General features: G+C 43.8%; 1 protein-coding gene across 2 annotated transcripts in view; it reads left to right on the top strand.

Moving 5' to 3' along the window:
- SREBF2 (sterol regulatory element binding transcription factor 2) overlaps positions 1–21,950 on the top strand; it is a 76,428-nt gene that overhangs the window by 1,249 nt on the left and 53,229 nt on the right. The gene's annotated exons all lie outside the window — the stretch shown is intronic.

Here is a 21,950-nt window from a genome sequence, read left to right as displayed (position 1 = left end):
CTTTAGGCAGAAACGCAGATGCATGGTACTTTTCAGTTTACAGAATGCTTTCATGTCTAGGATCTCACTACAGCCTTGCAGGCGTGTATGATGGCTACATCCCCGTTGTGCAGATGAAGAAACAGAAGCAGCAGAAGATTCTCTTCAAGGGAAGAGATAAATGCAGCAGCTAATTGAACAGGATCTGTTTGCCATTTCCCCATTTCGCTTTTTGTAATATTTCTCCCCTTGGTTTGTCCTTGTTTTCCATTTTAGTCTTGTGGGCAGTGTGGTAAGACCCTTAATTGAAGCCCCACTTCTAACCACAGACTCTTTACTGAGTGCTCCTAAATTCAGAGATGGGTTAACAAATGGGGGTTGGGGGTTGGGTACCTACCAAGGGCAACTAACATGTTTGGCGAACTTCTGTGTCGGCCAGTGTTAAACACTTATACACGTTAATGTTCTTAATCCTCATAACCGTCAGGTAGTGAGAACTGTTATACTAGTCATCTCCCTCTCACAGATCCTGAAAATGAGGCCCAGGGCAGTTCATTAATTTACTGAAGATTACACAGCCAGTAGAAAGTACTGTATGTTTATAACTGTCTACCAGCAAGGGCACAGAAAGGTATTTATGTGCATTTTGCATTCCTGTTCCATGATCAATTCCTATTTATTTATCTAATTTTCAAATTTTAATTTTTATATATTTAGTTATTTTTTGAGACAGGGCCTTATTCTGTTACCCAGGCTGGAGTGCAGTGGCATGATCACAGCTCACTGCAGCCTTGACCTTCTGGGCTCAAGCAATCCTCCCACCTCAGCCTTCCAAGTAGCTGGAACCATAGAGGCGTGCTACCATGCCCAGCAAATCTTCTGAATTTTTGTAGAGATGAGGTCTCACTATGTTGCCAGGCTGGCATAGGTCACAAATTTTCGGGGTCAAATCATCCTCCTGCCTCTGCCTCCCAAAGTGCTAGGATTACAGGTGTGAGCCACCTAATTTTTTTTAGAGACAGAGTCTGGCTGTTGCCCAGGCTGGAGTGCAGTGGCATAATCATAGCTCACTGCAGCCTTGAACTCTTGGGTTTAAGCAATCCTCCCAGCTCAGCTTCCCAAGTAGCTAGGACTAAGGCATGTGCCACCACACCCAGCTAATATATATATATTTTTTGGAGAGCCGGTGTCACTATGTTGCCCAGGTTAGTCTTGAACTCCTGGGCACATGCAGTCCTCCTGTCTGGGCCTCCCAAAGTCCTGGGATTACTGTCATGAGCCATTACACCCAACCCTGTCTTAATTTGTAATGCGTTTAAATTACCTAGTGGTTAATACTGTTTTTATCCCTATAGATTTCTGAATAAAATGGTAACTACCAGAGTGGTTCAGTGGTTTCACAGGCCCCTTAGGTTTAATCCCAGTGGAAGAAGATTCCACTTCTCTGCCCTTCCAAAAGATCTGGTTTATAACAGCACATGAGGCTTTTTCTCAAAATACAGTTGTATACGGCACAAGGTGTGGCTATTTTGTCACAAGAGACCTAGGGACCAGTTTTGGGAAAAGTGGTTCTGTGTCTTCAGTTGATTAACAAAAGTATTCAAGTGCTGACTGTGGTTTCTGAGCTATAAGGAATCATGAAAGATAGCATAGAATTTTATGGCCTCATGGAGCTTGAGATGAGAAACTATAGTGCCAGCATGGAACAGCTTACAGTTGCACAGGGCAACAAGTGAAAGTCAGCGGTGAGGGTAGCTTGGTAAAGGCTGGCTTACCGGAAATACCACACCAAAGAAATAGCTCTTGACCTGGGCCTTGGAGGACAAGAAGGGTTGGGCAGGCTGAAGATCAGTGGTCTGAAGATAATATTATCCCTTAATTCTTACCCCTTTGTTCCCCTTACTGAATGTTAGCTCCATGAGGGCAGGGACCTTCATTTCATTCCCACTGAATTCTTTGCACCTAGAAGAGTGCCTGGCACAGGGAGAGTGCCCATTAAATATCTGTGGAATGCCTGAGTGATCCAGTGATCTTGGGCTAGGAAGGATAGTCATTGTCTTGGACATGGTTTAGAGTTGGATTAGATCAAGGATAGCCAGACTGGATGCTTCTAGGAGCCAGTCAGGTGAGGAAGAGGAGAGGCAGGGGGAGTACATTTACTTCCTTTGTATGTGTATGGTGAGGATAAGGGGTAGATGCAACCTAGAGAGCTTCCAGGAGGAGCATGCAGGCAAGGATCCATTCTACAATGTCTGCTGAGTTCCAGTCCATTGAGACCCTTCCAAGGATATGGGCTCAGGGAGACCATATTCATTCACTTATTCAACACAGCTCTTGAGTGGCTTCTAAGTACTCTTGTGATGGACAAAAGATAACTTGAGCGAGACAGACAATGTGCCTTCTCACTCAGGAAGCTTATATTCTTCTTGGAGGAAATACAAGTTGAGTAACAAGTATGCAGTTTTGGCAGGGCACTGTGAAAGAAATAAAATTGGGCCATATTATAGAGTGTGATTGGGCTAGCATACTTAGATTTGATAGTCCAGGGAAGCTTCTTGGAAGAGAGGTATCAGTGTCTCTTTTTCAAGAGATGCCTAAGTCTGGATTTTTATTTGAAATACCCAGATTCTTGGCCGGGCATGGTGGCTCACGCCTGTAGTCCCAGCACTTTGGGAGGGTGAGGTGAACGGATCATGAGGTCAGGAGTTCGAGATCAGCCTGGCCAATATGGTAAAACCCTGTTTCTGCTAAAACTATAAAAATTAGCTAGGGGTGTTGGTGCATGCCGTGGTCCCAGCTACTCAGGAGGCTGAGACAGAAGAATCACTTCAACCCCGGGATGGGGTGGAGGGCGGGGCGGAGGTTGCAGTGAGCCACTGCACTTTAGCCTGGGTGACAGCGGGACTCCATCTCAAAAAAAAAAAAAAAAGTGCCATCTTTAGGCACCCAATAAAGCATGTGTGCTAGTTGATCTCTGGGATTTTGTTCTCCTGCAGAATGTTCTATTGTCCCAGGCCCCCGAGCCTCCTGTAATAGAATAACTCTACCATTTCATTTTGTGGTATATATCTCTATCTTAACAAAGGGCCTCATGCACTATTATGCACCAGGTCTTCAGGAAGGGCAGCGAGGTGGGATCCTCTTCCATTGGAATCGGGAAAGGCACAGTCATGGAGGTGATCTTTTTGCTGGGTCCAAATAGATGGGTGGCAGGAGCAGCCTGACAAGTATGTGGGAGGAGTTAGAACAAGCTACCTTTAGAAATAAAAAGATTACTACTAGAGATTTCTTAGAATATAGTATTTGTGAGGAAACAGTAGAGGATGAGGTCTGAGAGGTGATGTGGAGCTAAATTGTACTCTAGATGCAAGGCGTTTTATGGAATATGGGGAGGGAGTTGTTGAAGATTTTCAAGTAGGGGGGTGACACATTAATCATGGGTTTTAAGAAAATTGAACTGTGGGCTGGGTGTGGTGCTCATGCCTGTAATCTCAGCACTTTAAGAGGCTGAGGAGGATGGATCACCCGAGGCCAGGAGTTTGAGACCAGCCTGGCCAACATGGTGAAACCGCGTGTCTACTAAAAATACAAAAATTAGCTGGGCATGGTGGCACATGTCTGTAGTCCCAGCTACCTGGGGAAGCCGAGGTGGGAGAATCGCTTGAACCGGGAGGTGGAAGTTGCAGTGAGCCCAGATTGTGCCACTGTATTCCAGCCTAGGCGACAGAGCGAGACTTAGTTTAAAAAAATAAAAAAAAGAAAAGAAAATTGAACTGTGGTAATAAGGAAGATTGGAGGGAGGGAGGCCATTTGGGAAACTGTAGCCATCCAGGTATGAGGTGATGAAGGGTGACAAATTTGGATGGGAGGTGGCCCTCATTCCAGTGCCTTTCCGTGGCACTGACTTGGGCCTCTGCTTGCTTCTTCCTGCAGACACCCAGTTTCACCTTTGGCAGAGTACCTTACAGTACCTGGCACTGAATAGGTGCTCTGTAAAGGTGTGTCTAGTGAGGGAAGGAAAGCACCTCAGGTTCGGTCTGAGTGTTCACACCATTGGGAAAGTTGGAGTGGCCAACTGGGTGAGCTAGGAGTGAGTGTTGGGGATATGACAAGACATGTCCTCAGTGAAGGCTTGGTCCTGAAAGCAGAGCAGAGGTAGAATTCTAAGATCCCATTACCGTGAGCCTGGACCACTGGGAGAGTTTAGAAGTCAGCAGGAAGAGCTAGTTTGGGGAAATTTGTCTTAATTGGACTGAAATTGGGGTGCATGGGGGTCGCCCGGTAGGAGATGCAACAGAGATACTTAGGAGAAGGTAAAACTGGGATGGAGACTGAAGAGTGGGCACTGTTGAGACAAGAGGAGAGAACTGGGAGATCTGAGGTTAGGAAAGTGTTACCTTTTTGAGGAGTAGTCTGTAGATGATGGAGACAGTGCCACAGAGGACAGCAAGGATGACAAGGCTATGAATGGAGTCATGGGACTTGGTATTAGGAGGCCAACCTTTGCCAGAACAGTCAGATGAGGGAATCCAAGGCAGAAAGGAAGCAGAGGTGAGTGGGAGATGGGCAAGGGGAGGCAAGTAGTTCTCTTTGGAGAAAGTTGAATAATTTTTTCAATGAGCTAATCTGTCTTTATGAGTTTGCCTATTCTGGACATCTCATAAATGGACTCAGGTAGTTAATATTGCTTAGGCTTATCATGTTGCAGTGTAGCGTTCCATTGCCTGGACACACCGCATTCTGTTTACTCCTTAGTTAATGGACATTTGGGCTGTTTCCACTCTTGGGCTACATTTTGAATGAGTCTGCTACAAACTTTTGTGGACAAGTTTCTGTGTGGACACATACGTTCATTTCTCTTGGATAGGTCTTCTACATTTTTTTGTAGTTTGTATTTTCCAAGGGCTTTTAATAAATAGTCCCACTTACTCACCTGCTTAGTTTCTATGTTCCTGTAACTAATTCAGCCCTAAATCTTGTGACAGAAACTTTCTCTTTTTTTTTGAGATGGAGTCTTGCTCTGTCACCAGGCTGGAGTGCAGTGGCGCGATCTCAGCCTACTGCAACCTCCACCTCTTGGGTTGAAGCAATTCCCCTGCCTCAGCCTCCCGAGTAGCTGGAACTACGGGCATGTGCTACCATGACTGGCTAATATTTTTGTATTTTAGTAGAGACAGGTTTTCACCACATTGTGCAGGATGGTCTCGATCTCCTGACCTCGTGATCCACCTGCCTTGGCCTCCCAAAGTGCTGGAATTATAGGCGTGAGCCACTGTACCTGGCCGACAGACACTTTCAATATGGTGGTCAGTTCCTTTCTTTCCTGCCACGTCTGATGGCTGTTGTTTAGGTCTGCTGTCTCCTCACTTATCTTGGGACAACCCTTAACCATCATCTTTAGGGGCAGTGTTCAAGCTGTTTCCCAGTTCTTGTTTTTTTTACTCACTTATTTTAGTGGAGCACATCCTCCAGTGGCTTCCTGGGAAAGAATACATTGGAGGTAAGTTTTTGAGGCCTTGCCTTTCTAAAAAACATCTTCAGACTAACCTCATTCCAATTTGGTAGCTTGGCTGAGTTTAGAATTTTAGGTTGGACAGAGTTGTATGTCAGAATTTTAAAGGCATTGTCTGCTGATCTTGCTTCTGGTAGAGAAATCTTCTTGATCCTTTATGTGTGACCTGTTTTCTTCTCTGGAAGCTTTTAGGATCTGTCTTTATGTCCATGACAATGAGCCTTGATGTGACTGGGCCGACCGACAGTCACTGTCCCTATTTATTGGGGCTCTGGAGAGCTGTGTCTGATACCTGAATTCATGCAGTCCTCTGCTATCAGCCTGCTCGTCACCGGAGCCTGCAGAGGAACTTTTAGTGCCTGAGCCTTTCTATGGCACCGATTTGGGCCTCTGCCTGCCTCTCCCCGAAGACACCCAGTTTCACCTTTGGCAGAGTTCCCTACAGTACCTGGCACTGAATAGGTGTAAAGGTGTGTCTAGTGAGGGAAGGAAAGCACTTCAGGTTCAGTCTGGGTGTTGACACCATTAGGAAAGTTGGAGTGGCCAACTGGGTGAGCTAGGAGTGAGTGTTGGGGATGGTTGTGGTCAGCACACCCCTGGGAGGTAGAGGTGAGGAGAAGAGTGGAAACTGACTTCACATTTCTCCAGGGAGGGATGCTTTGGAAACACTGCTCTGTGAGGTGAAGCACAGATTGGCTGTTCATTCCTGTGTGTACTTTTTTTTTTTTTTAAGATAAGTTTCACTCTTGTTGCCCGGGCTGGAGTGCAATGGTGCAATCTCGGCTCACCGCAACCTCTACCTCCCAGGCTCAAGCGATTCTTCTGCCTCAGCCTTCCAAGTAGCTGGGATTACAGGCATGCGCCACCATGCTTGACTTATTTTGTATTTTTAGTAGAGACAGGGTTTCTCCATGTTGGTCAGGCTGGTCTTGAACTCCTAACCTGAGGTGATCTGCCCACCTCGGCCTCCCAAAGTGCTGGGATTATAGGTATGAGCCACCGCGCCTGCCCCCTGTGTGTACGTTTTTAAAGACATAAGCTGCCAGGCATGGTGGCACTGCCTGTAGTCCCAGCTACTCAGGAGGCTGAGGTGGGAGGATCTCTTGAGCCCAGGAGTTCTGGGCTGTAGTGCGCTACGCCGATCTGGTGTCCGCACTAAGTTCGACATCAATATGGTGACCTCCTAGGAGCAAGGGACCACCAGGTTGCCTAAGGAGGGGTGAACAGGCCCAGGTTGGAAACAGAGCAGGTCAGTACTCCCATGTTGATCAGTAGTGGGATCGCACCTGTGAATAGCGACTGCACTACAGCCTGGGCAACATAGCGAGACACTGTCTCTTAAAAAAAAAAAAAAAGACATAAGCTGTGTTTTGACACTGGAGTATTTATGAGTGTTGCTAACGTTTGGATTGAAAGAGCTGCTGTTGTCCACAGTTTTATTTTCCACCCATTTTAGCTCCTGGTCTCATCCAGTTACATTTCCTGGGGGGTTGCTCAGATCAGGACACTAGAGTTCCCTTGGGTTTCTCCTCCCTCCTCTGTCTATTTGTCAAGGCCTCGCCCTTGACAAACATTCCCCGCATTCACACCCAGGCCTTTGGCCTAATGTTCTTGAATGCTGCTTGCCTCTCATTGAACAGGCTTTTATGTAGTTCTTATGTTCAGCTCATATCTTGGCATTTTTTAAAATACATATTTTTGCTTCTTTCTCAACTACATCATTTCTCTCCTCAAATTTGTAATTAAAAAAGGAAATTCTCAGGCAGTTCTATTCAGTTAGAACCTTCTGAATATCAAATTGTCCATATCCTTCTGGATTCTTGTCTGAACTTTGCTTATGTGCACACATGTCACAGTGTTTTCACGTGTGGGCTACTACGTGTTGAAGTAGTTGAGGTGTAATAGCCATGTAATCTAATGTAATTGATCTGAATAGGCAAATGCTTGCATACCTGTGTAATTGTTGAACTTTTTAATCATTTGCAATTTTTGCTTAATATGAGCACTGTTGTTCTGAATATTTATGAACAAGTCACTTGGGAGTTAGTTCATGGGCGTGTGTCTTCCAAAGAGGAGTCTTCAAGTTGAGCTGGGTTACACATTGCCAACTGTAGCCCTTTCATTTTAAAAACATTTCCAGTGCTACAAATTACTATGGTGATTGGGAATTGTAACTTGGAAAATATTTTTATTTTTTGACAAGATAGTACATTCATATGAATAAAAATAAAATATATGAAAAGGTACTGTGAAAAGTCTTGCTCCCAGCTCTACCCACTATCTGCCTAGTCCCACCACTCCCTCACAAGTAATTACGTTTAGTTTCTTTTTTTATTTTTTTAATTGCATTTTAGGTTTTGGGGTACATGTGAAAAACATGCAAGATTGTTGCATAGGTGCATACGTGGCAGTGTGATTTGCTGCCTTCCTCCCCTTCACCTATATGTGGCATTTCTCCCCATGCTATCTCTCCCCAACTCCCCACCCCCAAATGTCTTCCCCCACTCCCCACCAACAGACCCCAGTGTATAGTGCTCCCCTCCCTGTGTCTGTGTGTTCCCATTGTTCAACACCCATCTATGAGTGAGAACATGCGGTGTTTGATTTTGTGTTCTTGTGTCAGTTTACTGAGAATGATGGTTTCCAGGTTCATCCATGTCCCTACAAAGGACGCGAACTCATCGTTTTTGATGGCTGCATAATATTCCATGGTGTATATGTGCCACATTTTCCCTGTCCAGTCTATCATCGATGGGCATTTGGATTGGTTTCAGGTCTTTGCTATTGTAAACTGTGCTGCAGTGAACATTCGTGTGCATGTGTCCTTATAGTAGAACGATTTATAATCCTTTGGATATATACTCAGTAATGGGATTGCTGGGTCAAATGGAATTTCTATTTCTAGGTCCTTGAGGAATCGCCACACTGTCTTCCACAATGGATGAACTAATTTACACTCCCACCAACAGTGTAAAAGTGTTCCTATTTCTCCACATCCTCTCCAGCATCTGTTGTCTCCAGATTTTTTAATGATCGCTGTTCTAACTGGTGTGAGATGGTATCTCAATGTGGTTTTGATTTGCATTTCTCTAATGACCAGTGATGATGAGCATTTTTTCATATGTTTGTTGGCCTCATGTATGTCTTCTTTTGTAAAGTATCTGTTCATATCCTTCACCCACTTTTGAATGGGCTTGTTTGTTTTTTTCTTGTAAATCTGTTTTAGTTCGTTGTAAATTCTGGATGTCAGCCCTTTGTCAGATGGGTAAGCTGCAAAAATTTTTTCCCATTCTGTTGGTTGCACGTTTAGTTTCTTTTACCTACTTCAAAATGTATTTGTTATTCTCAAACAATCTATTAACAAATATGGATTTTAATTTTTGTTCTCCTTTTTATTTTGACTGAAAAAGGTAGCATGCTATAAGCCCTGTTCTGTGCTTTGCCTTTTCTTTTCCACTTACTAGCGTATCTTATAGATCTTCCCAGATTTTTTCACTGCTGCATGGTTTTCCATTTTATCATGCTCTATAATGTATTCATCCAGTCTTTTTTTGATGGACATCTGAAGATACTTTCAGTCTTTTGCTATTAAAAATAATGCTGCCGTGAATAGCTTTGTAAATTCATCCTTTCACACATGTGCAAGTGTCAGTGCAGGAGCAATTACCAGAAGTGGGATTGTTGGGTTAAAGCGAGGGTGGTGCTGTCTCTAACTAGTTGCCGCAACAATCCACTTAGGTAAAAGATAAGAGGAAGGGTCAGGAACTAACATTTGCTGCTGGCTCTGTGTGCATTTGTAGTTTTGTTAGATCCTGCCAAACTGCTGTCCTTAGTGTATGAACCAATTTACACTCCCACCAGTGTGTGGGAAAGGGCCTGTTTCCCCACAACTTCCAGGCACAGTCGAATTGGGACTCTATTCCCTGTATTCTACCTGTCTCTTTGCCGTACTTTTGCCATTTTAGAGCTCATACTACCCCTAGCCCCAACGTGACACACATACAGACTTCCCATCTGGGCCTTCTATCTCCTCACCCAGTTTTTCTGTGCTCAAGACCATGGGACAGTCAGTGGGTAAAGACCAACTTTCTTTTTCTTTTTTTTTTTTCTGAGACAGAGTCTCACTCTGTTGCCCAGGCTTGAGTGCAGTGACACGATCTCAGCTCACTGCAACCTCCGCCTCCTGGATTCAAGGGATTCTCCTGCCTCAGCCTCCTGAGTGGCTGGGATTACAGGTGTGCACCACCATGCCCGGCTAATTTTTGTATTTTTAGTAGAGATGGGGTTTCACCATGTTGATCAGGCTGGTATCGAACTCCTGACCTCTTGATCCTCCCACCTCGGCCTCCCAAAGTGCTGGGATTACAGGCGTGAGCCACCGCGCCTGGCCTTAAGGCTAACTTTCTAAGTGATCCCTTCCAGTACCCAGATGTCCTCTTTGCATGCTCAGGCCCCTGGTGGTTGGGGTTTTCTTACACTTCTGTTGCTCTGGGTTTCATGGAGTGATCCTTCATCTGGTTTGCCTGTTCTCCTTGCTTTTAAAATTGCTCCTTAAGATTTGTACGGGAGGCTGGGCACATTGGTTCACACCTGTAATCCCAGCGGATCAATTGAGGTCAGGAGTTCGAGACCAGCCTGGCTAATATGGTAAAACCCCAACTCTACCAAAAAATAAAAATTAGCTGGGCGTGGTGGCACATGCCCGTAATCTTTGCTACTCAGGAGGCTGAGGCATGCTTGAACCCTGGAGGTAGAGGTTGCGGTGAGCCGAGATTGCACTACTGCATTCCAGCCTGGGCGACAGAATGACTGTTTAAGGCTGGGCACGGTAGCTCATGCCTGTAATCCCAGCACTTTGGGAGGCCAAGGCGGGTGGATCACGAGGTCAAGAGATTGAGACCATCCTGGTCAACATGGTGAAACCCCGTCTCTACTAAAAATACAAAAAATTAGCTGGGCATGGTGGTGCATGCCTGTAATCCCAGCTACGCAGGAGGCTGAGGCAGGAGAATTGCCTAAACCCAGGAGGCGGAGGTTGCGGTGAGCCGAGATTGTGCCATTGCACTCCAGAAAAAAAAAAAAAAAAGAAGAAGTTCCACTTCAGGCCTTGTTAAAAATTTAAAAAAAAAAAAAAAGAAGAAGAAAATATGTACAGCAGCTCCTTCAGTCCTCTGTTTTGGGGAACTCCGAAAACGGTTTCTTGTTTTATGCTGTTTTGCTGGAACTCTCTTCTTGTCTAAGATCTCTTTCATGTAGTTTCAGAGAGGGTAGTCCTTGCTGCCCCAAAATTTCAGTGCATCCTCATGTAAAAATTATTTGGGGCTTTCCATCGCTATAAATAGAGGTGTTCTGGACGTTGCTTCCTTTCACTGTAGTTCTCTTAAGACCACTTTTCACCAAAAATCTGCAGATACTTTAGAAAATGCCCTTTTGTTATAAATAGCCTCATTTCTCACAATACTTTGATTTGAGGTTTTTTTTGTTTTGTTTCATTTTTTTTGAGACAGAGTCTAGCTCTGTCCCCCAGGCTGGAATGCAGTGATGTAATCATGGCTTATCACAGCCTTGACCTCCCAGGCTCCCGTCATCTTCCTGCCTTAACCTCCCAAGTAGCTGGGACTGCAGACACGTGCCACCAAGCCTGGCTAATTTTTTTTTTGTATTTTTTGTAGACATGGGATCTTGCTGTCTTACACAGTCTAGTCTTGGACTCCTGGGCTCAAGGGATCTTCCCACCTTGGCCTCCCGAAGTGCTAGGATTACAGGCATGAGCCACTGTGCGTAGCCCCTTGATTTGAATTTTTAAAAAATCAGTCTTAGTAGTTTTTCTGAGTTAATTGGGTGGACTTTCTGTTTATTTCTTGAGCGGAGCTGGACCTCAGCTTGTGATCATTGTTTTCTATTGTGTTTAATTCTTCCCACATGCACATACAGTCAAGCACCACTTAGCAATATTTTGGTTAATGGTGGACCACATATATGATGATAGTCCTATAAGATTATAATGGAGCGGTCGGGCACGGTGGCTCATGCCTGTAATCCCAGCAGTTTGAGAAGCCGTGACAGGTGGATCACCTGAGGTCAGGAGTTCAATACCCAGCCTGGCCAACATCTCGAAACCCCATCTCTACTAAAAATACAAAAATTAGCTGGGCGTGGTGGTGGGCCCCTGTAATCCCAGCTACTCGGGAGGCTGAGGCCGGAGAATTGCTTGAACCTGGGAGGTAGAGGTTGCAGTGAGCCAAGGTCACACCTCTGCACTCCAGCCTGGGTGACAAGAGCAAAACTCTGTCTCAAAAATAAAAAAATGAAAAATAAAAAATAAAAGATTATAATTGTGTAAACCTCACAGAGTATACTTACATACACCTAGATGCTATTGCCCTAGGTGTATGTGAGTATACTCTGTGAGGTTTGCACAATGATGCAGTTGACTAATGACAGATTTTTCAGAATGAATCCTGTTGTCAAGTGACACATGACTGTATTTGATAAGGAATACAAACAAAACTATTTCATCTTGATCCCACATAGAGGTGCATTGATGTTCTCTAAGGGAACATGACTCATTCTGTTCTTTATTAGTTATTGACTGTTACTCTAGTCACTTCTACTTTTGATCATTTACCAGGTTTTGAAATCACTGTGTAGGCAGCACCCACTATGTGCCCAGTACTGTATCTGGTCAGACCTGCACTTCAGACCTTTACGTAGGCCTGTTTTGTACTGGGCTCCAGGTACAATATTGGCAAATAAACAAAGTCCCTGTTCTCACAGAATGTGTATGGCCCTGGGTGCCAAGCACTGTTCTATGCCTTAACCTACATTGTCTCATAATACATTTTTGCTTTTAATCTTTTGTTCAATTCTGTGGTATGCTACAGGTGAAGAAACCAAGGCCTAGATCACATAGCTTGTCAGAGATGGAATGAATAGTGGCCTAAATCCAATCGTGAGCAACTTCAAAACCCATGTATTTTCCCTCTACCCCATGCCCTGTCTGATGTAAGCAGGCTTCTAAATTGCAAAAACCATGTGGTGTGGTATGCTATTCACTCAACATGTGTTTATCAAGAAGTATCTGGCCAGGCAGTTTAGTTCACACCTGTAATCCTAGCACTTTGGGAGGCAAAGGAAAGAGGATCCCTTGAGCCCAGGAATTTGAGACTAGCCTGGGCAACGTACCTGGACAGCATAGTGAGACCCCATTTCTATAAAACAGAATACAAAAATTATCTAGGCTTGGTGGCAATGGCCTGTAGACCCAACTACTTGGGAGGTTGAGGTGGGAGAATCACTTGAGCCTAGGAGGCTGAAGATGTGGTGAGTCAAGATCACACCACTGCACTTCAGCCTTGGCAACAGAGTGAGACCCTGTCTAAAAATATATATATACATATATATATAACATATGTATTATATATTATACACACATATATACACATATATATGTGTATAAATGTGTATAAATGTGTATATATATATATATTTTGAAATTTAAAAAATGTCTGTTCTACGCAGACTTCCCCTGGGTCCCAGGGTATTTTTCTGAGCCTCAATTTCCTCTGTAAGGTGGGGGTTGGGCCTCTCATCCTAGGTGCTGCAAAAACTAAGTGAGCTAAGGTACAGAAAAGGAAGTGGGCAGGAGCTAACCTCTTTTGGCTCTATTTTAAAACGAATGAGGAACTGAATGAACTAACTTCAACTTGCAAGTTGATGTAGTCTGGGGCCTTTTTTTAGAATATGTTTTGAAATGTTTATTTTTTCCTTTTGAAATGGCTTTTGTAGGTGTGGTGGGTGGGACACAGAGGAGCAGTCACAGAGTGTGGTGCAAATGACCACAAATCTCAAGGATTAAACTTTGTTGACTTGATGGAATTTTTTAGAGTAGCAGAATCCCAGAGCCTGCGCCTTAAGATAAGGTTCCTTGGGGAACTTTTGTTTCTAAAGTAATACTAAACTATTGAAGGGTTTGCAAACTAGAAAATTTCTGCATATCTCAGGCCTTCAGAATTGCTAATGAATATGTGTCTAAATGTGCCTTACAAGCTTGCTCCTCCTTCTGGCCCTGTGGAACAGGTCTATTGGGTTCAAGATCTGGTTTGAAAAAGTGATGAAATTTCGAGCTGCTGAACCAGATGTGAAACTGCCTTGCTAACCTGGTGTCTGCCCAGCTTAAGCCCTCTCTTAAGCCGTCTACATCCCATAGCTGTGATAGGAAATCATGCTTCTTCCCAAGTGCTAACATTCCTGTGAGGCCTTACACTTTACCCAAGTCCTCCTGATACATTTGTCTTCCTAATAAGTTCTATAAGATTGAAGCTTGATTCCCGCCTCCCCACCACCCCCAAGACAGAGTCTTACTCTGCTGCCCAAGATGGGGTGCAGTGGCTCAGTCTTGGCTCACTGCAACTTCTGCCTCCAGGGTTCAAGCAATTCTCCTGTCTCAGCCTCCTGAGTAGCTGGCATTACAGGCGTGCACCACCATGCCCAGCTAATTTTTATATTTTCAGTAGAAACAGGGTTTCACCATGTTGGCCAGGCTGGTCTGGAACTCCTGACCAACATGGTGATCCACTCGCCTTGGCCTTCCAAAGTGCTGGTATTACAGGTGTGAGCCACCATGCCTGGCCAAGGCTTGATTTTTATGCCCATTTTCTATGGACATAGATGAAGGCACTGAGATTAGATGATTTGCCAACACTTCCTACGCTGATGAAGTGGAGTGAACTTGGATCTTCTGATGTGAGATTCCGTATTCTTTGCTGTCCTGTGAAAATCAGGTGGAAGATGCCCTGATCCAGGAAGCTTGTCTGTCTAGGAGCCCCTTCTCTGGTCAAAAGTTGTTTTTAAAAAATCCTTCAATGTGAATGCATATCCACTGTATTCACAGCACAGTGCTAGAAAGTGTTAGAGATGAATGAAATGGCCTCTGCTTTCAGGGAGCTAACATGTAAACATCCAGTCATAATACATGGGAAAATACAACAGAGGCCATAACAGAGGAACACCTCTAAATTTTTGGAGCACTGAGGAAGGGAATTAGAAAGATCTTAACAAGGACTTTGGCATTTGGGCTGTGTTGTGAAGGGTGAGTAAATAGGGTTTTAGAAGGTAAAGGAAGAGTCAAGGTGTTGATTTAAGATGGAATTAGACAAAGTTGGGAATAATTTGGCATACTCTAGGAATATGTGTGTTGAAGCACTGTATCGGACAGAGGTTCTTAAACTTGAATGTGTCTATGAACTCCCAGGGTATACTCCCAAAGATCTGAATCTGGAAGGTCTGGGATGTCATCCAACAGGAGCACCTAATTAGTGGAGGGGCAGGATCAGAGAAGCCTTCTCAGTGATAAGCTGAAGTCTTAAAGGGGTGGAAGGAGAGAGCAGCTGTGTTCCAGGCTGAGTGAACAGCCATTTTGAAGGGCTTGACCAGTGCTGGTGCTCGGGTGTCTAGGTTTTCCACAGACCACACTCTTGATAACTGTGTTGTTTGTTATCTTCCTCAAACAGGGTTTTGGTCAGGCGCCTCCTTGCTTCAGTATGTTGTTTATCAGTCAGGATTCTTGGTGATAAGCAGCAGAAACTGCTTCTATCTAGCTTGAACAGAAAAGGATTTGTTAGAAGGGTGGTACGTGGAGTGACTAGAAAAGCTGGAGTGCCAATATGGAAAATGGGCCAGGACCTGGGAGGCTTCTGCTTAGTACTCCTCCACTTTCATGTTCTGTGTATTGTCTCTGCTTTCCTGGGTCATTCCTTCAAGGGTCACACTCCTGGTGGGAGCATGCATTAATCATTCTTCTCTCTCTGAGCTTGGGGCATTCACTCTACTCATTCGTGAGTGAAGCACTTACTGAGCACCTGCCCAATGCTAGGCTCTGTTTGGTGATATCCATATGATAATAGAACCAAAGCATCTGCATTGTGTGGTGGCTAAGAGCTGACTGGCGGGAAGCCTTCCCTCACGTGAGGACTGCCCAATGGGGATTCTCCAAAGAAAGATCAGGGTGCTAATGGGAGGGTCGGGTCTGATAATGGACAAATGGAGCAAAAGTGGCAAATGCCCACCATGGATTCTGTGCCTCTCCTTGCCTCTGAAATAAAAGCAGTTTCTGCAGCCAAATATCTATGGTAGCATTAAGTAAGGGCTTTCACAGTTCAACTACAGGCAGCTCCATCTCTCCATTTTGCTCCATCTTTCGCTACTTCAGCAGCTTGCAGGACATTTCCTGATGCTATGGTTTTGCTCAGACTATTTCCTTTGCCTGGAATACCCTTCCCTCTCTCTAATATATAAAAGCTTTTCATCCTTTAAGCTCGGCTTTCACTGCCTGCCAGGATGGATCAGTCCTTTCTCTACTCTCTGACAGCTCTTTCTTTGTGAGGCACTTGCCTGTTCTTGCCCTTGTCACAGTTTAAGGAGTGGTTAGGTTTCTCTGTCTTCTCTGTGAGCATGGGAGGTGGGAAGAAAACCAATACTTCTCAGTCCTTCATCCATGCTGAGTTCCACACAAGGCCCATAGGATCCTCCAGCTCCCAGCCCAGAGTACATAGCATGTGCAAATTTGAGTGGATGTTTGTATTTGTAGCATTATTTGATAAACTGCTTTGCAAGTATTATTTTTCTCCTTATTTTAGGGAGATTTGGGGGCATGGTAATGAATGGAAGGGTAAGATGATGGGATGTTGGGGTCTTTCATTTTTGCCTGAATGGTTTAAGGGCTGAAAAAGACTTGCTTTGTAGACTGCCCCCAGGAGGAGGACAGTTCAGCTGAAGTGGCTTGTGCCTGATTTTGCTGACCGTGGGTCACCTGTTGTGAAATGGGAGGGCCTCCTTTTTCAGAACAGCCTCATGCAGGATCAGTTCCTTGGAGTCTCACTCTGCATCTTGCTCAATTTTTAGTCCCCTGTGTCAAGAGAGTGAAAGAGGGAACAGTATGATGCTAGGGCAACAGCAGGTGAAGGGCTGGGAAATACAGGAAACACATCCTTTTCTTTCTGAGCTTGGGGCATTCATTCTACTTATTCGTGAATGAAGCACTTACTGAGCACCTGCCCAATGCTAGGCTCTGTTTGGTGATATCCATCTGATAATAGAACCAAAGCATCTGCATTGTGTGGTGGCTAAGAGCTTGACTTTAAATCCCAGCTCCACCACCTGCTGACTGGGTGACATTAGACAAGTTACTCAGCCTCTGTGTGCCTCATTTTCCTTTCCTGTAAAGTGGAGATTGATAAGGCATCTACCTCAAAGTGTCATTGAAATTAAATGAAATTTATATAAAGTGTTTAATATAATTGCTGACGTATAGTAAGAGCTCAGTAAATGTTAATTTCTATACTATTTTATATTATTATTACTAACTCGCTCAGAGTTTTTCTTCTTGATTGTTGTTCTCAGAGTCTAGTCTTGACCTGGTTTTAAGAGCAGGCATTTAAAAATAATAAATGGAACAAGAGACTGTCCTTCAAACATGGGATGACAAGAATCTGATGTCTCTATTTTAGCATTATGCAAGGATTGGAGTCCCTGGTGGCATCAGAGGGTGGGGCCATTGCATGGGTAGGGACTCTGGTCGATTGCAGCATTGTGGAGCCTAACTGCTGGGAGGCGGGGCAACTCGGAGGAGAAACTCCTAGGAGGAAGCACCTCCCTGTGGTGGTTGGGGCAACTTCTCGAGCAGGGTGCTTGTGAAAAGAGCACAGGGTTTAGGAGGGAGTAAGGCTCCTATCTCTTGTCTGCTACTTGCTCCCTCACCTGCCTGAGATGTGTGCAGATCACTCTCTCTTTGGACTTGGACTTTTCTTCCTGTGTAAAAACCACCACCAACACCACTTTTCAAGCACTTAGGTGCCAGACACTATCCCAGGTGATTTACCTATATTAACTCACTTAAAACAGTGCTTGAAACAGCTACCTCGCAGGGTGATTTTGAAGATTATGTAACACAGTGTGTGAAAGTGCCTACGAAGGATTTAAAAGGAAAAGTAAAGGAGCCATAGTGTTAAGTTATTTTCCAATAAAAGAAAAAAACCATGTTTAAACTTTGTAAATAAATATATACATATACACTGAAGTAAGTGGCAGTGAAAAACAGCAGCAACAGCTTTTTAAGCAACATTCCAATAGGGTCCTCTCATATACTATGTATCTCTTTTTACGCTAATGCTTTACCTGCAGTCCTGACAGATTTTCTTTTTTTTTTGGAGATGGAGTCTCGCTCTTGTTGCCCAGGCTGTAGTGCAATGGTGTGATCTCAGCTCACTGCAACCTCTGTCTCCCGGGTTCAAGCAATTCTCCTGCCTCAGCCTCCCAAGTAGCTGGGACTGCAGGCGTGAGCCACCGCGCCTGCCCTGGCAGATGTTTTTACAGATGGTTTCTTACCATAACATGTGCCTCTTGAAGGCATTTATTTTTGTATCTGGCACATAGTAGGATCTCAGTTAATGTTTTTAAATGTTTGTCTTAAGGGATGTATATTTTATTAATTTATATTTTACTTAGAGAGATTGTTTTAGAAAAGAGCATCTTATCAAGGCATGTGGTCTCATTTGAAGAATAATTTAATAATTTGGATAGGAAGGTATACTTGTAGGCCAGGCACGGTGGCTCTCACCTGTAATCCCAGCACTTTCGGAGGCTGAGGTGGGTGGATCACCTGAGGTCAGGAGTTCAAGACCAGCCTGACCAACATGGTGAAACCTCGTCTCTATTAAAAATACAAAATTAGCCAGGTATGGTGGCGCATGCCTGTAATCTTAGCTACTTGGGAGGCTGAGGCAGTAGAATCGCTTGAACCCGGGAGGCGGAGGTTGCAGTGAGCTGAGATTGTGTCATTCCAATCCAGCCTGGGCAACAAGAGCAAAACTCCATCTCAAAAAAAAAAAAGGAAGGTATACTTGTAAAATACAGCCAGGCAGGCAAAAATATCTCTTCCCCATTGCTTTTGATGCGTCCATTACATACGTGTTCACCCTGATATTGATCTTCCATTAGTGTTGAAATGAACACTGAAAGTAATGAGATGATTACCTAAGTGCCCCTCCACATGGCCCGAAACCTTCTTTTTTGTCACTCAGTCTGTCTTACAGTTTTTTCCCAAGTTATGGTGAGAATAAAAATGTAAAATCCAAGAAATGTTTGTTTCGTAAGGGGGAAAAAGTGTGGGTAGAGGAGAGACTCAGACAAACCTAAATATAGATATAAATTCAAATCTCAGTTCAGCCACTTTGTAGCTTATGTAGGGGGCTTTGGCAAATTATCTAATTTCTTTGAATCTTGGATTCCTCACTTTTTTCTTTTTCTCTTTCTTTTTCTTTTCTTTTTTTTTTTTTAAGACAGTTTCTGTCCCTGTGCTGGAGTGCAGTGTCGAGATCTTGGCTCACTGCAAACTTCGCCTCCAGGATTCAAACAATTCTCCTGCCTCAGCCTCCCAAGTAGTTGGGATTATAGCTGCCTGCCACCACACCCAGCTAATTTTGGTATTTTTGGTAGAGATGGGGTTTCACCATGTTGGCCAGGCTGGTTGCAAACTCCTGACCTCAGGTGATCCACTTGCTTTGGCCTCCCAAAGTGCTGGGATTACAGGTGTGAGCCACTGCGCCTGACCAGTTTCCTCACCTTAAAAATATCATAATAATATTGGTTTCAGAGTTGATATAATGTACCAAGTGGGTACTAGTGGTAGCTATTATTATGTTCTCATGGAGGACATGAATGAGTTTAATTTCAGTAATAATCACCTTCTGTACATTTAAATAAAATATAAATATGCTTTCTACCCAGAAAATAAGTTTATTAGCTTTGTCACTTCGTTGGTTTTATTCTTAAATAACAGTAGTGTGACCACTGGCTTTTATTCAAAGGTTTAATTGGAGTCTAACCTAGGGATGTTTCCCTTTTAAAATTTATGTTAAAAAAAAAAAAAACTATGGAAAGTTGGCATGGTCTGGGCTGCTTGGGAGCCTGAGGCAGGAGGATCACTTGAGATCAGGAATTTGAGATGATCCTGGGCAACATAGTAAGGCCCTGTTTCTAAATACACTAAAAACAAAAACAAAGCAAAACCATGGGTGCCTGGCTTGGGAGGGAGGGAGGAAAAAAATAGAAAAAAAGTGAAATAATTAAATACATTTTATTGTTTGTTTGATGTATTTCTGTGCATTGATATACATCCGTTTGTTGTGTTGATATATATCCATTTGTTTAAATTATTCCCATATTTACAAGTAAGTAACTGAGTCTCAAGGAAATTATTTAATTTTCCAAATATAGCACAGTGATATATTACTGGCATCACAGCCATTTCTCTTTGAATTTAATCGTGAAATCTCCATTCAGTTTGGCCTTGCAAAACAGGCCTTGGTTTAGCTTTTTGACATCTCGCTTTTCTCCCTAAATCTGATCCTTCGTCACCCTTTCTTTCTTTATTATTGTTATTTTTTCCTCTCCTGACTTTCATCTGAAACCCTTTCTACAGGCCCTGGGAGATGACCTGTTTCCTAGCGTTGGTCGCTTTCTGGGCCATATTTATAACTGAAACTCTTACTTAACTAATTTTCAGAAAATTCTCAGCATCTTCATCGGTTGATCAAGTTATCTGACTTTTTATTCCAGCCATTCTGATATTCTCAGAATGATTTTCTTTTTAATTTTTGAAGACAGAGTTTTGCTATTTTTGCCTAGGCTGGGCATGGTGGCTCACGCCTGTAATACCACTACTTTGGGGAGGCTGAGGCGGGCAGATCATGAGGTGAGGAGATCAAGACCATCTTGGCCAACATGGTGAAACCCCATCTCTACTAAAATACAAAAAACTTAGCTGGGTGTGATGGCGCATGCCTGTAGTCCCAGCTGCTCAGGAGGCTGGGGCAGGGGAATCGCTAGAACCCAGGTGGCAGGGGATGCCCTAAGCTGAGATAGTACCACTGCACTACAGCCTTTGCGATAGAGCAAGACTCTGTCACAAAAAAAGTATGTGTGTGTGTGTGTGTGTATACACATATATATGTATGTATGTATGTACGTATGTATATTATTCCATTATGAAGTGAAACATCCCCATCCCTTCTAGTTTCTGGTTCAGAAAGCATGATCACCATTTTTATAGGTTGCATGACAGTTGCTATTGAGAGCATTTCAGTGAGTCTGTGCCAGTTTTTTGGTTGTTGTTATTGGTTGGTTTTATGTGTGTGGTTTTCTTTTTTGAGATGGAGTGTCACTCTTGTCACCCAGGCTGGAGTGCAATGGCGAGATCTTGACTCACTGCAACCTCTGCCTCCTGGGTGCAAGCAATTCTCCTGCCTCAGCCTCCCAAGTAGCTGGGATTACAGTTGCCCAGTACACCCGGCTAATTTTTGTATTTTTAGTAGAGACAGGGTTTCACCCTGTTGGCCAGGCTGATCTCGAACTCCTGACCTCAGGTGATTCACCCACCTCAGCCTCCCGAAGTGCTGAGATTACAGTTGTGAACCATGGTGTCCGGCCTGGTTTTTGTTTTTTTAATACTAGTATGCTTGATGCTTGAAGTGGTACAGGGAATAGAAGATTTTCTTCATGTCCTCATAGAACACAAGACATGAGAAAAACATCTTTAAAATTTATTTATTTAGAATCCGGGGTGATGGCTCATGCCTATAATCCCAGCACTTTGGGAGGCTAGGCTGGCAGATCACTTTAGACTGGGAGTTTAAGACCAGCCTGGCCAACATGGTGAAACCCCATCTCTACTAAAAATACAAAAATTAGCTGGGTTTGGTGCATGCCTGTAATCCCAGCTAGTCGGGAGGCTGAGGCATAAGAATTGCTTGAACCCAGGAGGCAGAGGTGGAGGCAGAGGCTGCAGTGAGCCAAATTCATGCCACTGCACTCCAGCCTGAGTGACAGTAAGACTTTGTCTCAAAAAAAAAAACCATAAAATTTATTTAGAGACTGGGTCTCGCTTTGTTGCCTAGGCCAACCTTGAACTCCTAGGTTCAAGTGATCCTCCCACCTTAGCCTCCCTTGTAGCTGGACCAACAAGCATGTACAGCATTTAAAAAAAAATCACTAACTATATGTAATATACCAAAGTAAAGTTTTTTAAAAGTTAAAAACATACTCTTATACTAAAATGTCATGAGCACATATCAGAGATTTATTAACATTGTTAATGAAGATAACAGAATGACAAGTGGATCAAAGGAGATTGCAAGAAACTGATATTTACTTAGTAGAAAAAAGAATGCAGGAATAAGATTGCGAATTTAAATGCAAAACCAGGGCCAGGTGCAATGGCTCACACCTGTAATCCCAGCACTTTGGGAGACTGAGGCAGGTGGATCACTTGAAGTCAGGAATTCAAGACCAGCCTGGCCAACATGGTGAAACTTCGTCTCTACTAAAAATACAAGAATTAGCTGGATGTGGTGGCGTGTGCTTGTATTCCCAGCTATTTGGGAGATTGAGGCAGGAAAATTGA

Source organism: Aotus nancymaae, unplaced genomic scaffold (genome assembly GCF_030222135.1).
Source record: "Aotus nancymaae isolate 86718 unplaced genomic scaffold, 86718_ANA_hifiasm-v0.15.2.pri h1tg000076l, whole genome shotgun sequence".
In the NCBI taxonomy this organism is placed as follows: Eukaryota; Metazoa; Chordata; class Mammalia; order Primates; family Aotidae; genus Aotus; species Aotus nancymaae.
The sequence above is the reverse complement of the archived record's forward strand: the minus strand, read 5'-3'. Positions and strand labels throughout refer to the sequence as shown.